The sequence below is a fragment of the Moschus berezovskii genome, chromosome 6, assembly GCF_049115385.1.
Source record: "Moschus berezovskii isolate FMDL1 chromosome 6, NW_MosBer_1.0, whole genome shotgun sequence".
NCBI lineage: Eukaryota > Metazoa > Chordata > Mammalia > Artiodactyla > Moschidae > Moschus > Moschus berezovskii.
This window is the reverse complement of record NC_142465.1, coordinates 27,194,363-27,212,095: the sequence shown is the minus strand read 5'-3', so window position 1 is coordinate 27,212,095 and position 17,733 is coordinate 27,194,363. Positions and strand designations below refer to the sequence as shown.

General features: G+C 41.7%; 1 long non-coding RNA gene across 1 annotated transcript in view; it reads left to right on the top strand.

The window, feature by feature from the left end:
* Positions 1-6,058, top strand: part of LOC129536450 (uncharacterized) — a 105,046-nt gene extending 98,988 nt beyond the window's left edge. Inside the window, exon 4 of the long non-coding RNA XR_008681813.2 lies at positions 5,966-6,058. This is a non-coding gene — a long non-coding RNA (uncharacterized LOC129536450). The remainder of the gene's footprint in view (positions 1-5,965) is intronic.
* Positions 6,059-17,733: the final 11,675 nt, after the last annotated feature.

The window sequence follows — 17,733 nt, the reverse complement described above, 5'->3', positions numbered from 1 at the left end:
TTCCTTCATAGTTTTAATTTGACTCATTTTAAAAAGCTTAAATAAACTTATTTCTGAAAGAAATATAATTCATCACTATAATGGAAAACCAGTATCATTAACATAAGTGGAAGGTAACTACTAGAGTCTGACTGTTTGTGTCCCCCCCACAAATTCGTAGGTTGAAATCCTAAAGCCGAATGGGTTGGTATTATGAGGTGCAGCTTTTGGAAGGCGATCAGGTCATGAGGGTGGCCCTATCATGATTGGGATTAATGTCTGAGAGCTCTCGTGTCCCTTGCCACCATGTGAGGATTCAGTGAGAACCCTGCAACTCAGAAGAAGGCCCTCACTTGACCATGCTGGCACCTTGATCTCAGACTCCAGCCTCCAGAAAGGTTGTTAGAAATAAATTTGTGTTGTTTATAAGTTAACTAGTCCATCATATTTTGTAATAACAGCCTGAAAGGACTAAGACAGTAACCTTATCAATGAATGCAATCAGAGCATGGTAACTAATGTTCAGCCATATGACATCTAGAATTATCACTCAGGTTACCTATGTTTAAGTGCTGCGTTTTGGAAAATCCCATGTGGGGACTCTCCAGTTTGCTCTCAGATCACTGAGATGGATCTAAGGCGACTTTCTCTCACCACTGCAAGGACCTTGGCTCCCTGTGCATTCTGTGGAGGACCTTCACCAGTACTATTTCCTGGACAATGTCTACATTTCTAATAAACATCTCTTAAGAGTTTTCCTTAGGATCAGTGAGACTATGTCCGTAAAGGGCCTTGCATATGTCTAATCATAGGATACCCTCAGGAAATGTTCATTCCTTGATCTAGTGCTCCCATTGGGTCAAGGAATAAAATTTGAATGACAGGCCTTCTTGCCTTTGTGTTTAGCAATCTGCTAAACTGGGTTATTTGATCCTCAGAATGGCCACCCTCCCTTCCCATTTTTTTGACTTTCCTAGAGTGCCCCACGGAGAAGGCAATGGCACCCCACTCCAGTACTCTTGCCTGGAAAATCCCATGGACGGAGGAGCCTGGTAGGCTGCAGTCCATGGGGTTGCTAAGAATTGGACACAACTGAGTGACTTCACTTTCACTTTTCATTTTCATGCATTGGAGAAGGAAATGGCAACCCACTCCAGTGTTCTTGCCTGGAGAATCCCAGGGATGGGGGAGCCTGGTGGGCTGCCGTCTATGGGGTCGCACAGAGTCGGACACGACTGAAGTGACTTAGCAGCAGCAGCAGCAGCAGTGTGCCCCAATCATCAATAGTAGAACTAGAGTTCAAACCCATGTCTGTACAGTACCAGAGTCTGTACATTTAATAATTAAGTTGCACTGATTTTAAAAAAAAAATCAACCCTATCGAGATCTATTTTACATATGATAGAGTGTAACCACTCAAACGTATATTTTGATAAGTTTTGAACAATTTATATGCCTGTATAATCACCAAACATAATTTAGATTTCAACCCCCAAAGTTCCCTTGTGCCTCTTCCTGGTAAATTACCCTTTTCTGCATCCCCAAGTTCCTGTGTTGTTATTATTGTCCATTCCTTTTCGTTGCTGAGTAGTGCGTCCATACAGTGGGACAGTTTTTTCTTAGCCATTGCCTGCTAATGGACATTTATCTTTACAGTATCTCAGTCCTGTCCTTTTCTCTTCATCTCTGCTAATCAATATAGCCTAAAGAACCAGGATCTCTGGTCAGGACGACTATCATCACCTCTTAAGTTCATCCCCCAGCCTGCTCCTTACCCACCTCCAACTTATTCTTCAGTCTGTGGACAGAGTGATCTTTAGAGGTGCCATTCTGATCAAGAATCATCAACTTACCCTAAAACTCTTCATCCCAGCATAAAGATCAAAACCTGTAATTTTGTGTGGCAAGGTCTGCTGTGGCCCAGCTCCCTCCTACTTGTCCTACGTCTCTCATGACTGTTTGGCCAGTGCTTGTTCTCCAGTATCTCTGATCTTCTTTAGATCCCTCCCGTTTGTGAGCTGCTCACTGTCTGGAAGCCTCAAGGCTTTTGGAATGCAGTTTCCCTCATCTGAAATGTCCCCCCGCCCCCCAGTCCTCTCGGTCACTCTCTGCTCTGCCAGTTGTTGCCTGTTAGTCTCCACCCAACTTTCACTCAAATCTCATTTCTTTTTTTTTTTTATTGGAGGCTAATTACTTTACATTATTATATTGGTTTTGCCATACATTGACATGAATCCACCCTGGGTGTACATGTGTTCCCCTTCTTGAACCCCCCTCCCACCTCCCTCCTCTCCTTATCCTCCTTCCGGGTCATCCCCGTGCACCAGCACCAAGCATCCTGTCTCATGCGTTGAACCTGGACTGGCGATTCATTTCACATATGATAATATACATGTTTCAATGACATTCTCCCAAACCATCCCACCCTCACCCTCTCCGACAGAGTCCAAAAGACTGTTCTATGCACCTGTGTCTCTTTTGCTGTCTCATATACAGGGTCACCGAAGAATTGATGCTTTTGAACTGTGGTGCTGGAGAAGACTCTTGAGAGTCCCTTGGACTGCAAGGAGATCCAACCAGTCTAGAGGAGATCAATCCTGGGTGTTCGTTGGAAGGACTGATGCTAAAGCTGAAACTCCAATACTTTGGCCACCTCATGCGAAGAGCTGACTCACTGGAAAAGACTCTGATGCTGGGAGGGATTGGGGGCGGGAGGAGAAGGGGACGACAGAGAATGAGATGGCTGGATGGCATCACCAACTTGATGGACATGAGTTTGAGTAAACTCCGGGAGTTGGTGATGGACAGGGAGGCCTGGCGTGCTGTGATTCATGGGGTTGCAAAGAGTCGGACATGACTGAGCTACTGAACTGAACTGATACAGGGTTATCGTTACCATCTTTCTAAATTCCATATATATGCGTTAGTATACTGTATTGGTGTTTTTCTTTCTGGCTTACTTCACTCTGTATAATAGTCTCCAGTTTCATCCACCTCATTAGAACTGATTCAAATGTATTCTTTTTAATGGCTGTGTAATACTCCATTGTGTATATGTACCAAAGCTTTCTTATCCATTCATCTGCAGATGGACATCTAGGTTGCTTCCATGTCCTGGCTATTATAAACAGTGCTGCGATGAACATTGGAGTACATGTGTCTCTTTCAATTCTGGTTTCCTTGGTGTGTATGCCCAGGAGTGCAATTGCTGGGTTGTATGGCAGTTCTATTTCCAGTTTTTTAAGGAATCTCCACACTGTTCTCCATAGTGGCTGTACTAGTTTGCATTCCCACCAACAGTGTAAGAGGGTTCCCTTTTCTCCACACCCTCTCCAGCATTTATTGCATGTAGACTTTTGGATAGCAGCCATTCTGACTGGTGTGAAATGGTACCTCATTGTGGTTTTGATTTGCATTTCTCTGATTTTGAGGGATGTTGAGCATTTTTTCATGTGTTTGTTAGCCATCTGTATGTCTTCTTTGGAGAAATGTCTGTTTAGTTCTTTGGCCCATTTTTTGATTGGGTTGTTTATTTTTCTGGAATTGAGCTGAAGGAGCTGCTTGTATATTTTGGAGATTATTTTCTCCCATTCTGAAGGCTGTCTTTTCACCTTGTTTATAGTTTCGTTTGCTGTGCAGAAGCTTTTAATTTTAAGTAGGTCCCATTTGTTTATTTTTGCTTTTATTTCCAGTATTCTGGGAGGTGGGTCATGGAGGATCCTGCTGTGATTTATGTCGAAGAGTGTTTTGCCTATGTTCTCCTCTAGGAGTTTTATAGTTTCTGGTCTTACATTTAGATCTTTAATCCATTTTGTGTTTATTTTTTTGTATGGTGTTAGGGAGTGTTCTAGTTTCATTCTTTTACAAGTGGCTGACCAGTTTTCCCAGCACCACTTGTTGCAGAGACTGTCTTTTCTCCATTTTATATTCTTGCCTCCTTTGTCAAAGATAAGGTGTCTATAGGTGCATGGATTTATCTCTGGGCTTTCTATTTTGTTCCATTGATCTATATTTCTGTTTTTATGTCAGTACCATACTGTCTTGATGACTGTGGCTTTGTAGTAGAGCCTGAAGTCTGACAGGTTGATTCCCCCAGTTCGATTCTTCCTCCTCAAGATTGCTTTGGCTATTTGAGGTTTTTTGTATTTCCATACAAATTGTGAGATTATTTGTTCTAGCTCTGTGAAAAATATCATTGGTAGCTTGATAGGGATTGCATTGAATGTATAAATTATTTTGGGTAGTATACTCATTTTCACTATATTTATTCTTCCAATCCACGGATACGGTATATTTCTCCATCTATTAGTGTCCTCTCTGATTTCTTTCACCAGTGTTTTATAGTTTTCAATATATAGGTCTTTTGTTTCTTTAGCTAGATATATTCCTAAACCTTTTATTCTTTTCGTTGCAGTTGTGAATGGAATAGTTTCCTTAATTTCTCTTTCTGTTTTCTCATTGTTAGTGTATAGGAATGCAAGGGATTTCTGTGTGTTGATTTTATATCCTGCAACTTTACTGTATTCATTGATTAGGTCTAGTAGTTTTCTGGTAGAGTCTTTAGGGTTTTCTGTGTAGAGGATCATGTCATTGGCGAACAGTGAAAGTTTTACTTCTTCTTTTCCAATTTGGATTCCTTTTATGTCTTTTTCTGCTCTGATTGCTATGACCAAAACTTCCAGAACTATGTTGAATAGTAGTGGTGAGAGTGGGCACCCTTGTCTTGTTCCTGACTTTAGGGGAAATGCTTTCACTTTTTCACCATTGAGGATAATGTTTGCTGTGGGTTTGTCATATATAGCTTTTATTATGTTGAGGAATGTTCCTTCTATCCCCACTTTCTGGAGGGTTTTTATCATAAATGGATGTTGAATTTTGTCGAAGGCTTTCTCTGCATCTATTGAGATAATCATATGGTTTTTATTTTTCAGTTTGTTAATGTGGTGTATTACGTTGACTGATTTGCGGATATTGAAGAATCCTTGCATTCCTGGGATAAAGCCCACTTGGTCATGATGTATGATCTTCTTAATGTGTTGTTGGATTCTGATTGCTAGAATTTTGTTAAGGATTTTTGCATCTATGTTCATCAGTGATATTGGCCTGTAGTTTTCTTTTTCTGTGGGATCTTTGCCAGGTTTTGGGATTAGGGTGATGGTGGCTTCATAGAATGAGTTTGAAAGTTTTCCTTCCTCAGCAATTTTCTGGAAGAGTTTGAGTAGAATAGGTGTTAGCTCTTCTCTGAATTTTTGGTAGAATTCAGCTGTGAAGCCGTGTGGACCTGGGCTTTTGTTTGCTGGAAGATTTCTGATTACCCCGACCCCCAAGTCCTGTCGGTCACTCTCTGCTCTGCCAGTTGTTGTCTGCTCGTCTCCACCCAAGTTTCACTCAAATCTCATTTCTTTAGGGAATACTTTTTAACCCTCCTTTTCAGCTCATTAGTTTTCTCAAAGAATTGTTTGCTTTTTCCCTTCAGGGCATGTTTCTCTGTTTGCAATTTTACCTTCTCTGCTGGGACTGCAGTAAATGATTAGTTTTCCTTTCACGGTACTCAGAGATCTGGCTGGGCAGAGTCCATGTCTTTTACATCCTGTTGACCCACAGCACATTGCTCAGTGCTTGGCGCATAATAGACACCCAGTAAATAGAAGTTAAAGGAGTGAATGAATGAACTGACTCTTAGTGTTCTCCAGGAACATTTCTTACTGCTATAGGGAGACAAACGTGTTGCCTCAAAAAGGGGATTACATTATTGGAGAATTATTTTATGTTAGATGGGGTGATTATCTTACTGTTGGTATTTAGCAAAAATAGGGATGTATCTACCTATGAGCTTCGAATTTTGGAAAGGAGATTTTCTTCTAAGAGAGCTAAAGTGTGAAACAAACATAAAAAGAATCAGATTACACATCTAGGTAAATTACCTGAAAGGATGGGATGGCTTCTAGGCCCTTAAAACTTGTAACAGCATTGTTTTTATTCACAGAGCTATGATGCTAAAGCTGAAACTCCAATACTTTGGCCACCTCATGTGACAAGTTGACTCACTGGAAAAGACTGATGCTGGGAAGGATTGGGGGCAGGAGGAGAAGGGAGCGACAGAGAATGAGATGGCTGGATGGCATCACCGACTCAATGAACATGAGTTTGAGTGAACTCCGGGAGTTGGTGATGGACAGGGAGGCCTGGCGTGCTGTGATTCATGGGGTCGCGGAGAGTCGGACACGACTGAGCGACTGAACTGAACTGAACTGAAAGAGTCCTTCAGAAATGGTTAATTAGCCTCAGACAAAGAGGGAACCCTGTCTGGGAAAGGGTATCTGCAGAGGTAAGGACTGGCCCCACCTGACCTCAGTACGAACTCTTCAATTCAGATTCCTCTGGAGATGGCTGGGCCTGCCTTCTTTTTGGTTTTATACTCACTGAGCAGTGTTCTAGTTACAACCTGGTTTCCCATGCAGATTGGTCCACAGGAAGTGAGCATTACTGTCAGCTAGTCTAGTCTCTGAACTGCTTGCTTGGTGTGCTTTATCTCTTTGATCGTTTGACATTCTGGTTTTGTACAAGGATCTTGGCCACGAGCTTTGTTAAGGGGCGTCTGTCCCTAAGAGCTGGCTGTGTTCTATGCTCAGTGTTAAGTTTTGAGATGCCTGGCTGGTAGGCCAGAACCTGGACAGTGAAGAATTCACCATGAAAATGTCCTGCTATGTGTGTGTTGGGGGGCAGTTTGGGTTTTCCATTTTACAGATGGGTAAGCTGATTGTTACTGTAGAATATAGATCTTCATTCAATCTGTGTAAATTATTGATGTGCCCTGGGTTTGTGACCAAGAATGCAAGAGGAAGGGAAAGATAGTAATTGACAGTTATTTAAATGTTTTCTATTAGAAATCTATAGTTGAAGCTCTGTGTTAAGTTTGGGCAAATCATACTATTGAATACTAAAGGAGGAGTGACTGTCATGTATGAAGTATTTATAAGTACCAGATATCACAGATTCATTCACTTGACTTGAACTGCCACATCTTTAGCAAACAGACTTTTTGTGTCTGTTTGTAAAATGAGAATAAAAATGGCAAACATTAGTTGAGTATCTACTTTGTACCAAAAATTGTTCTACATGCCTCATCTTAGAATTAGATCATTGATTTTCATAAGCAGCCTATGAGGGAGACGCTATTGTATGGTGATCAGACAGAAGAGGAATTTGCCCAGCTAACAAATGGGAGAGAGAGTTTCTAAAACCAAGCAGTATGGTTTCAGAACCTTTTCTTCTAAACACTTGACCACCCCTTGTAATTAAGTGAGTTAATACACATAAAGCACTTTGACTAGTATCTGACTCACTTGAAGCTTCAATAACTGTTAGCTATGACTGTTTTCAATTCGTTTTTGTTGCCCAGTTTCTAGTGTAGGAAGAACTGGAATTGAAACCTTCTGTATCCAGTTCCCACCCCCATATCCGTTATCCTTTGCAGGTGTTATTCCCTAGGGAGAACCAAAGTCAAAAACCTACTTTGACTTGAATTACTCAATTTGAAACTGCCTGCCTAACAAGATCACATGTTTTAAAATCTATCATTCTTTCTTGATGATTTTACCTTACTCCTATGGTTCGAAGTCTTTCCTCTCTGCACACCCTGGGAATTGCTCTACCACTTTTAACCATGTGAAAAGGCACCTGTTGAGAGCCTGTAGGGACTGTGTATTTTGAATTCTTATGACAGCTTTGCCAAAATTTTAAGAATATTTACACACGATACATTTATTGTCAAAACCCAAGAAAATGGAAAAATTAAATATGTTAGGAAAGGCAAGGTTCATAAGACTATTTACAGTCCTGGGAATCATATTCACTGCTAGTTGGAAGTCAGAAGTTTATAAGAGCAGAAGAGATTCTTTTTTAAAATTATGTCCATGCTCCAAAAGCCAAAGAGAGGAATACGATTCTTCAGCTTAGAGCTAACACCTAAGATAGTTTGTATCTATAATAATAAGCCAGGCACAGAATTAAATTTCCTCCAAAGGAATTATTGTCCTGAGCTCTTTAAAGTACAAACCATTTCCTATGGAAAATAGGATTAGGACCGACAACCAGATTGAAAACCAGCTTTCAATTTTGTTAACCAGATATGTGAGGGCTTTCTGTGTATCATGCAAAATGATTTTCAGAGCACTGGTAGCACTGGAAATATAGAAACCTGCTTATCAATAATGATTTTTTTCTTCATCAATTAGTTGATTATCTAGGAACATTAGCAGCTACCCACCTTGTTTCAGTCTTGTTACCTGAATAATATCATTCTTTTTCATAGAAGTTTTATGTTTTACCAGGAAAAGTGAATTATTTTGACATTAATAAGGCGTTTCTATAGAATATTACTCTGTGTACCTGAGGGTCACTTGAATTTTTATGGCATATTTTGGTGGGTTCTTAGGGATTTCTAACAAATCAGAATTAAAAAACCTAGGCTTTGGTGTAGACTTGAATATCTAGAAATTCACTGTTAAAAATCACTAATGGAATGAAAAATTCAATACGAAATTCTATCCTAAGGCCCGTGCCTAGAAAGAACAGTTAGTGGTTTTAGATGGTAAAGCTCATTTCTCTCTTCCCTCTGCTAATTGCTTTTGGTTTTTTATATTTGAAAATGCAATCAAGGTGTCTGCTACCCTTCTAAAGATGCTAACAATACTTCAGTGTGAAGAATAATGGAGAATTTTATTTTAACACCTAAACAAAGTGAAGGAAACATCCCCTTTGCCCTCAGCCAACAAATGTTTTGCAGCTTCCTTTATTTACTTTCAGTAGATTATTCCAGTCCCTAGATTCCAAAGCAAACATTGGTTTGAGAATGAGAGCCAGGTTGGAAGTATCAGGCAATGATTTAAAACTTTCCATGGACTCTAGAGCCCTTTAGAAAAGCTTCCATTTATTTATCTTGAAATCTCAGAGGAAGAACTGCTTTTACAGATTCATAATAAAAGGGAAAGATCTATGAATTGTGATTCAAGTGTGTGTGTGTGTGTGTTCACTGGGAGAAGAAAGTGTGGGCTTGGGACCTGAGTTTGAGTCCCAGTGACATCACTCATTAGCCCATCTGAATCTTGATTCTCATCTGTTAAATATTTGCACTGTACGTTTCTAAAGGGTGAAATTTAAATAAACTATAAAAAGTCAGAATGGTGCCAGCGTGTGTGCTAAGCCTCTTCAGTTGTGTCCGGCTCTGTGTGATCCTATGGACTGTAGGCTGCCAGGCTCCTCTGTCTATGGGATTCTCCAGCCAAGAATACTGGGGCCAAGCACTTGTATAAATTACAAGTTGGGATAGCATTTGCCTGTTCTGAATACCTTTGTAGAATGATAAGAGGGTGCTGTGCAGAGATGTGGGTGACACCCCTTTTATGCTTTTACTGGAATCATAGGCTGTTTAAAGCCTTTGGTTTCTGAAAAGTGGTCCTAGCAGTGAAAACACAATGCGTAAAAGATAGATCATGCTTTGATATTCCTGGCCAAGACAGAAGTACAAGTATTAAAATGAGATATATTTTAAATACAGGAAAATGCACAGATCTTAAATGAACAATTCTGTGAATTTTGGCAAATGAATATGCTCATTTGGGAATATATCATTGCCAAATCAAGATATAGAACATTTCTCTTACCAGAAAATTTTTTTGTGTCCTTTCTGGTTCATACTCTTGCAGAGGCAACTATTCTTCTGATTTCTAACACTACAGATTAGCTCTGCCTTTTCTGAACTTTCTATACATGTAATAATAGAGAATGTACTTTCTGTTTCTGGTTTCTTTCACTCAGCTGATCATTTTGAGATGTGTCCATGTTGTTTTGTGTATCAGAAATCTGCTCCTTTTTATTGCTCGGTATTACGTGCATGTGTGGTCAGTTGCTTCAGTCGTGTCCGACTCTTTGTGACCCTTTGGACAGCCTTCCTCTGTCCCTGGAATTTCCCAGGCAAGAATACTGGAGTGGTCTGCCATGTCCTCCTCAAGGGAATCTTCCCGACCCAGGGATCAAACCCAAGTTACCTGCTTGGCAGGCAGATTCTTCACCCACTGAGTCACCTGGGAAGCCTTGCTAAGTATTATCCCATTGTATATCATGCTTTTATTATCCTTTAAGAGAAAGGACATTTGGGCCTGCCACTTCCAATTTGGATCTATTATGAATAGATCTGCTGTGAACATTCTCGTATAACTCTATATGGTGACAAGTGTTTTCATTTCTCTTGGGTAAACACAGTTTCCCATTAGCCACATATGAATGTTCCAATTTCTCCATATCTTCACCAACACTTGATAGTGTCAGTCTTTCTAAATTTAATCATTCTGGAAATGAAAATCTTTACACTTGATTCAGGTGAAATGATTTGCAGCAGTTGTTTTAAACCTGAGTGTCTTGACACAGTGTTATTTCTGGATGGTTTATAAGGGATCATGAAGAATTTATCTTTTAAAAAACAGTTGTAATAGTTTAAGCACCTACGCTTATAGTTTTGCTTACACATTGAAGAAGATTCAAGGTCAAGGAGATGTGTGTGTGTTCTGAAAGGGATAAATGAGATATAGTTAATGCTATAGAAATTATATGTTACAGACTCTTAACTATGCTTCAAATCTAGCAATAGAAAGTTCTATATGTACTCTTAATACATGCAACAATTATAAATTACCGAAAGACGGATAAGAAACGTATAAAAACTCAACATCTAGAAAATAAAAAATTTGCACAACCTAAAAACACAGTGGATATTCTGTATTCAGGTAGCTCTGTCTACCTGTCCATTCATGCATCTGTCTATTCATTCAACAAATATTTATGGAGCACCAACTTATGCCAGTAATTGGTAAGTTCTGGGAATAAACAAGTGACAAAAATGCAAGGAATTTTCTAGTCTAGTGGGGCTGACACATACATGGGTGATTATACAGTAGTGGTCAGCCCCTAAAGAGATCAAGTTTAATGTTATGATTTTTTATAGATATCACAGAGAACCCAAGGATAAACTAGTGGCACTCTATTAATTTGTTCAACCACATTTGTTAAGCTCCCACTAGATGTTGGAGAATTTGTTGGTCACTGAAGAACAAAAATGAGAAGCAATTTCTGCCCAGTGGTTTTCAAATGTTAGCAGACACAAGAGAGAAAAAAAAAAAGAGGAAGTTTGTTAAAGTGCAAAATTTTCTGATTTAGTAGATTGGGTGACCAGGAATCTGAAGTTCTAAAAGGAAATATTGCTGTCTGTGATGTGTGGGCAATCCTTTGAAAAACATCCTATGGTTCATTGGAGAAGAATGGCATACATAATTATATAATATTGTGAATAAGCAATACTGGAAATATGCACAAGGAGGGTAAATCCACTTCTGCCTCCAGGAAAACAAAATCTCTTGTTGTCATTGTGTATGTCTGGAGGTGACGGAGTAACCTTGGTGCTACACGTACATGGTATCTGTAAGCAGGTGACCGCTGCCTGGTGAATTCAGACTCAAGATGGCAACATCAACTATTTCCTGAATTTCCGTACTGCCCCGTAAATTTTGGACTGGGCAGTCCCCATAACTGTGTGAGCCAATTCCTCAAAATAAATCTTTCTATATATATATTTCAAAAATTGATCCAACAGCACTGATTCTGCTTCTCGCTTCTCTATGGTAACAGTTGACTGGGGCTGATCAGCAGCTGTTCCACTTCCGCAGGGTATTCGTGTTTCATGTTCTGCAGCTGGCACAGTTGCTCATGTATTTAATCTGCTTGACCTCTGAAAGCACTCGGGTTTCTGACCCCCAATCTAGAGAGACATAAAATTAAGTCTTGTTGGTATTTCAGGGGCCAGGACAGATAAGGAGCTTTGGAGGTTCTAGTATTGGAAAGAATAGGGTGCCTATCTTCCATTCCCTAGTTTCTCCTTTCCTCTGTGTGTTTAAAAATTAAAAAAAAGAAATTCAAGCTGCACCAAAGTGTAGGCCAGTCCAATAACTAAAATTCAGAATGTTTTACCCCCCTCAAGGTGATTTCCTGGGTGCCTTTTGTATAATAGTGAATTTTTCCCAAAGTAATGTTTTGGATGTTACTGTTTTGTTGATGTCAGGCTGTGGACTTGGTCTGTCTCTGAGGACACTAGGCTGCCTCCAACCTGCAGCATTTCCTTTTGACCAAGTTTCCCTGCACTCACACTACATCCCCACGTGTGCTCAGTCGTATCTGACTCTTTGTGTCCCCGTGGACTGAGCCCACCAGGCTCCTCTGTCCATGGGATTTTCCAGGCAAGAATACCGGAGTGGGTTGCCATTTCCTCCTCCAGGGGATCTTCCCGACTCAGGGATCGAACTCACGTCTCCTGTGTCTTCTGCATTGGCAGATGAATTCCTTACCACTGAGCCACCAGGGCTTTCCCTACGTCTCCAGTCTGGAGTGTAACCCCAACCCCAGCCTCTATGACAGCAGTTGGGACAATCCCTAACTGTTTGGAGCTCTTCTCTTCTTGGGTCCCAGAGGCCAGCCTGCCCCTCTGCAGCACTGGAGTCCAGGTTTATGGCTGTAGAAATCAGTACAGTTCCCTTGGACGAGGGGGCCAGAGCTCTGGATATTGTCTATTAGCTCAGGAGCTGAGATGGATAGGGGTGCACTTGGCAGACAGAATAACTCTGTGAGAGTGTCTCAAGGAGGCTTTGAATTTGGGTCATGCTTTGGGCTAGAGCCTTTGCACATATTATCTTATTGAATCTTCTTTATAATCCCACTCTCCAGATAAGGAAGCTGATACTGATGACCTCTCAGTAAATGGCAGAGTCTAGCTTTGAACCCATTTGACTTCACATTCCAAGATGTCTGGTTCCAGGTGGTCTGTGTGACTTTGCTTTGGTCTCCGTGCTTTGTTTGGGGCACAGAACACAGGCAGTCACTCTTGCCCTGTGGAGACTGAACAGATCACAGGGAAGACTGCATGTAAGTAGGTTGTTCTTTCTAGCTTAGCACAATGGCTTTAGGGACCTGAGTCCTTTGGACTGTGATAAGGAAGAGGACATTTAAGGGCACAAGATAAAGATTTCTGGGCTCTTCTTTCCTGCTCTGTCCTCTGAATTCTATGTGAGAAGTATTATCAGATTAAGTCTCCTTTCTGTTTTCATTTCAACCTGGATTCTTGTGGAAGGAAGCAAAAATACACAGTACTCTTTCTTGTTTCACTGTGAAAGGACATTTATAAAATTGTAAGCTGTAGGAGAGCAGACCCCAAGAACCAATCTGATAGTTGTTAGTATAGAAGTCTGTTTGGGTAACTTTACTATCTGAAAGAATCCTCGTGGAGTTGATTTTACAGTTGTGACAGATTCAGGGCCCCAAATGAAGACTTCCTGAGCCGAGGAAAAAAGACAAAAGAGGTATACAAGTGGATTGGGTGGCACTCTCCTAGGCTCATGTTGAGAACTCTTTGGATATGGGTTGTCTGTTTACCTGTGTGTGTTCTTTCTGAACTATAAATTCTCAAAGTTGAGGACTGCTCTCTGCTTAATCTGTGTATCCCCTTCACTCAGCACAATGTCTGGTGTATACTAGGTGGCCATGGATGATTGCTGCAAAAATGAATGTGTGAACAGAGGGATGAAAAGCAGAAAAAAAGTTGATAAACCACACAATATTTAGCGGGGGTCTAGGTAGGCAGCTCTGGTGACGGTGGGCTCTGCAGTCGGACTACTACGGTTTCTACCCTGGCCTCACCTTCCTGCACTACACAGCCTTGAACAACATACTCCACCTCTGGAGTGTCCTGTTCTCATCTGTGAGATGCTGATAAGATGGATTGTGATGGTATTTATCTTACAAGATTATTACGGGGGTTAATGAATTATATGTGTCCTGGATTGGGCATGGCACTCTACCCCTATGATATTCAGTTTAGATTTTTAAATAAACATGTGAGGCTTGTATTGAGCTAAAGATCTTTTTCTTCCAGTTTTATTGAGATATAATTGATGTTCAGCACTGTATAGGTTTAAGGTGTATAGCATAACGATTTAGCCTCATACATAATGAAATGATGACCACAATACATTTAGAGACCATCGTTTCACATAGATACAAAGTAAAATAAATAGTAAAAAAAATTCTCCCTTGTGAGAACTTAAAATTTACTCTAACAAATTTCATATAAAACATAAAGCAGTGTTAGTTATACTAATCATGTTATACATTACATCCTTAATTGTTTTATAACCAGAAGTTTGTACCTTTTGACCACCTTTATCTGATCCTTGCTTATTCAGGCATCACAGTTTCTTTTCCCAGTTCTCTAAAGAAGAGCTTTTGAACTGCAATTACAATGCTTGTTCAGTTCAATCTCTCAGTCGTGTCTGACTCTTTACGAGCCCATGAATCTCAGCACTCCAGGCCTCCCTGTCCATCACCAACTCCCAGAGTTCACTCAAACTCATGTCCATCGAGTCGGTGATGCCATCCAGCCATCTCATACATACCCCAATTTTATCTTTGCATGTGTATCCATGGGACAACCTACAGATCCCCTGGTAATGGGATGCTGGACCAAAGGTTCAGTTCAGGTCAGTCGCTTAGTCGTGTCCGACTCTTTGCGACCCCATGAACCACAGCACGCCAGGCCTCCCTGTCCATCACCAACTCCCGGAGTTCACTCAAACTCATGTCCATCGAGTCGGTGATGCCATCCAGCCATCTCATTCTCTGTCGTCCCCGTCTCCTCCTAACCCCAATCCCTCCTAGCATCAGACTCTTTTCCAGTGAGTCAACTCGTTGCATGAGGTGGCCAAAGGTAGACATATTCATAATTTTGTTAGACATTGCCCAACCTACAGGTTATGTCTATTGAACTCTTGCAAGTGGCTCTGAGCCTGTTTGTGTCCCCACAGCCTCTCAACATAATATCTTGTCATACTTTTGCCTATCTGTGAGATGAAATATTTTCTCAGTGGACATTTAATTTGAGCTTTAATTCCTCTTCTTATAAGAAGGGCAACTTTCTGTGAGATTAGGAGTTGTTTGTTTTCCTTTATTTTGTCAATCATGTGTTAATGTCATTTGCCTGTTTTATTCTGGTGGCTCAGATGGTAAAGAATCTGCCTGCAATGCGGGAGACTCAGCTTCGATCCCTGGGTCTGGAAGATCTCCTGGAGAAGGGAAAGGCTACCCACTCCAGTATTCTTGCCTGGAGAATTCCATGGACTGTAGAGTCCATGTGGTTGCAAAAAGTTGAACGCGACTGCGTGACTTTCACTTTCCTCCTGGGAAGCCCTCTGGGTATCTCTATCTCTGTTTGTATCTATATGCAGTTATCTATGTATCTGTCTCTCTCTTTCTCCCTATCTTTCTGTATGTAGATATAAATAAGAAAGAAGCACAGTATAAAGCCCAAGCATTATGCTATAAGGGTGTGGAAGGTGTCAGGGGCTCAGTGAGGTGGGTAAATCCCTCATCCAGGTATCCATAGACTGGAGGTCTGGGCACATACTTTCTAGGCTGCTGTGGAGACGGAGAGAGATTGAGGCTGCAGAAACCCAGAGGCTTCCAGTCCCCTGCTACTTAGTGCTGCTCTGGCCCTCATCCCCTACGCCCTTCAGCACCAGTGACTTTGTGAGTGCTAAATGCGTGTTCCCTGAGTGCAGTAACTGAAGAGCTGTCTGACGTAAGAGCCCTGTTTAGGTGTAGAAGGCTGGGCAGAGGTGTGGGGCAAGGTTATCCTCACCCAGGGGACCATGGCAGCATACTGTTCTTTCTCAATCCCGTCCCTTGCTGGCAGGGAGTGTCAGAACCTTCTTTGACTCTTCTTTGACAGCTTTCAAGGAGCTGACCCATCAGACTTGGTTCCAGTTCTCTTGTTTCATTTTCTTTACCACCAATTTCTGTCTCTCTCTTTTGTGGCCAACATCCTTGCCTCATTCCCCAGGCCAATATGCTAGAGATAATCTTTCTATATTGTTTGTTTGAGATTTGTCCTGCCTTCTCCCTCCCTGCACGCACATGCGTGCACACACACACACACACTCTCTTTTGCTTCTTCTTCTCCCTAAACTTATAAAGACAGATGCTATATTAGTTCCCTACTGCTACTGGTTGCTCAGCTGGTAAAGTATCCGCCCGCAATGCAGGAGACCTCCGTTTGATTCCTGGGTTGGGAAGATTGCCTGGAGAAGGGAGAGGCTACCCACTCCAGTATTCTTGGGCTTCTCTGGTGGCTCACACAGTAAAGAAATCTGTCCACAATGTGGGAGACCGGGGTTCGATCCCTGGGTGGGGGAGATCCCCTGGAGAAGGGAACTGCTACCCACTCCATTATTCTTGCCTGGAGAATCCCTGTGGACAAAGGAGCCTGGCAGGCTACAGTTCATGGGGTCACAAAGAGTTGGTCATGACTGAGCAACTAAGCACAGTGCTGCTGTAACAAAGTATCACAAACTTGGTGGTTTGAAGCAATAGGAATTTTTCTCTCACATTCTGGAGGCCAGAAGTCTCAAATCAAGATGTTGGCAAGGCCATGTTCTCTTGAAGGCCCTAGGGGAGGACCTTTCCTTCCAGTGATTACTGACAATTTTTGGTGTTCCCTAGCTTGTGGCCTCATCCCTCTAATTTCATCTTCCATCTTCACATTGCTGTCTTCCCTCTGTGTGAGTCTGTATCCAAATTCTCCCTCTTCTTCTTTTTAAAATATTTATTTGGTTGCTCTGGGACTTAGTTGCAGCATGTGGGATCTAGTTCCCTGACTAGGGATCAGACCCAGGCCTCCTGCACTGGGAGCTCAGTCTTAGCCATTGGATGACCAGTGAAGTCCCCAAGTTTCCCTCTTCTTATAAGGACACTAGCTGTTGGATTAGGGCCCATCCTAATCCAGTATGTCCACATTTTAACTTCATCCCATTTAAACTTGATTCTGCAGACCCTCATTTCTGGATAAGACCACACTCATTGGTACTAGGGGTTAGAACTTCAGCATACCCTTTTTGGAGATACAACTCAATGGAGAACAGATCTGGCTTGACATTTTTCAAAATACACTCACAATTCCCATGAAAAGCAGTTTGTTACTCTTGGTTAAGAACACACTATGGTGCAGACTTGCCCCTTAGAGCATGACCTTGACTTGAGTTCTATAAGCTCCAGCTTCCATTATTGTAAAATGGGGAAAGTAGACCCGCCGACTCTATGGTTGCTACATGTTGAATATTGATACACATCCGTTTTGGAAAACGATTGTTTTCATTGTCATGCAGGTGGACTATACCCATTCCTCCTTCACTTGCCCTCGGCTGGTTGTCACATGAACTGAGAGCAGGGCCAGACATTGGACTTGTGAGTCCCAATGGAGTGCTCCATATACTGAGGCTACTCATTGTCAGCATGCTAAGCCCTCTGGACCAGAACATGTCAAGTCAACTCAAATTTATCCATGAGACAAGTTGAGTTTTCCATGTCCTTCCCTGTCCCGTCTTGTCTGTTTGCCAAGCTTAAAGTGGCATAGCATAAATGTTAAGAAAGCAAACTTTGGGGAATGAGGTGGGGGGAGGGGTGTGAGCTTAGATCACCCCTGTGGGGTGCTCTTGATACACAGCTCCCCTCCCCTTCCACCTTTTGTGTGTCCTGGAGGCAGGTGAATTCCCTGCAGAGAGGCATAGGACTCCCCTGCCTTGGCTTTCTGCTCATTCCTTGTTCTTTGATGCTGGTGTGGTTCTGAAGGAGAGGCTCGTAAAGACAAACCACCATTTGTTG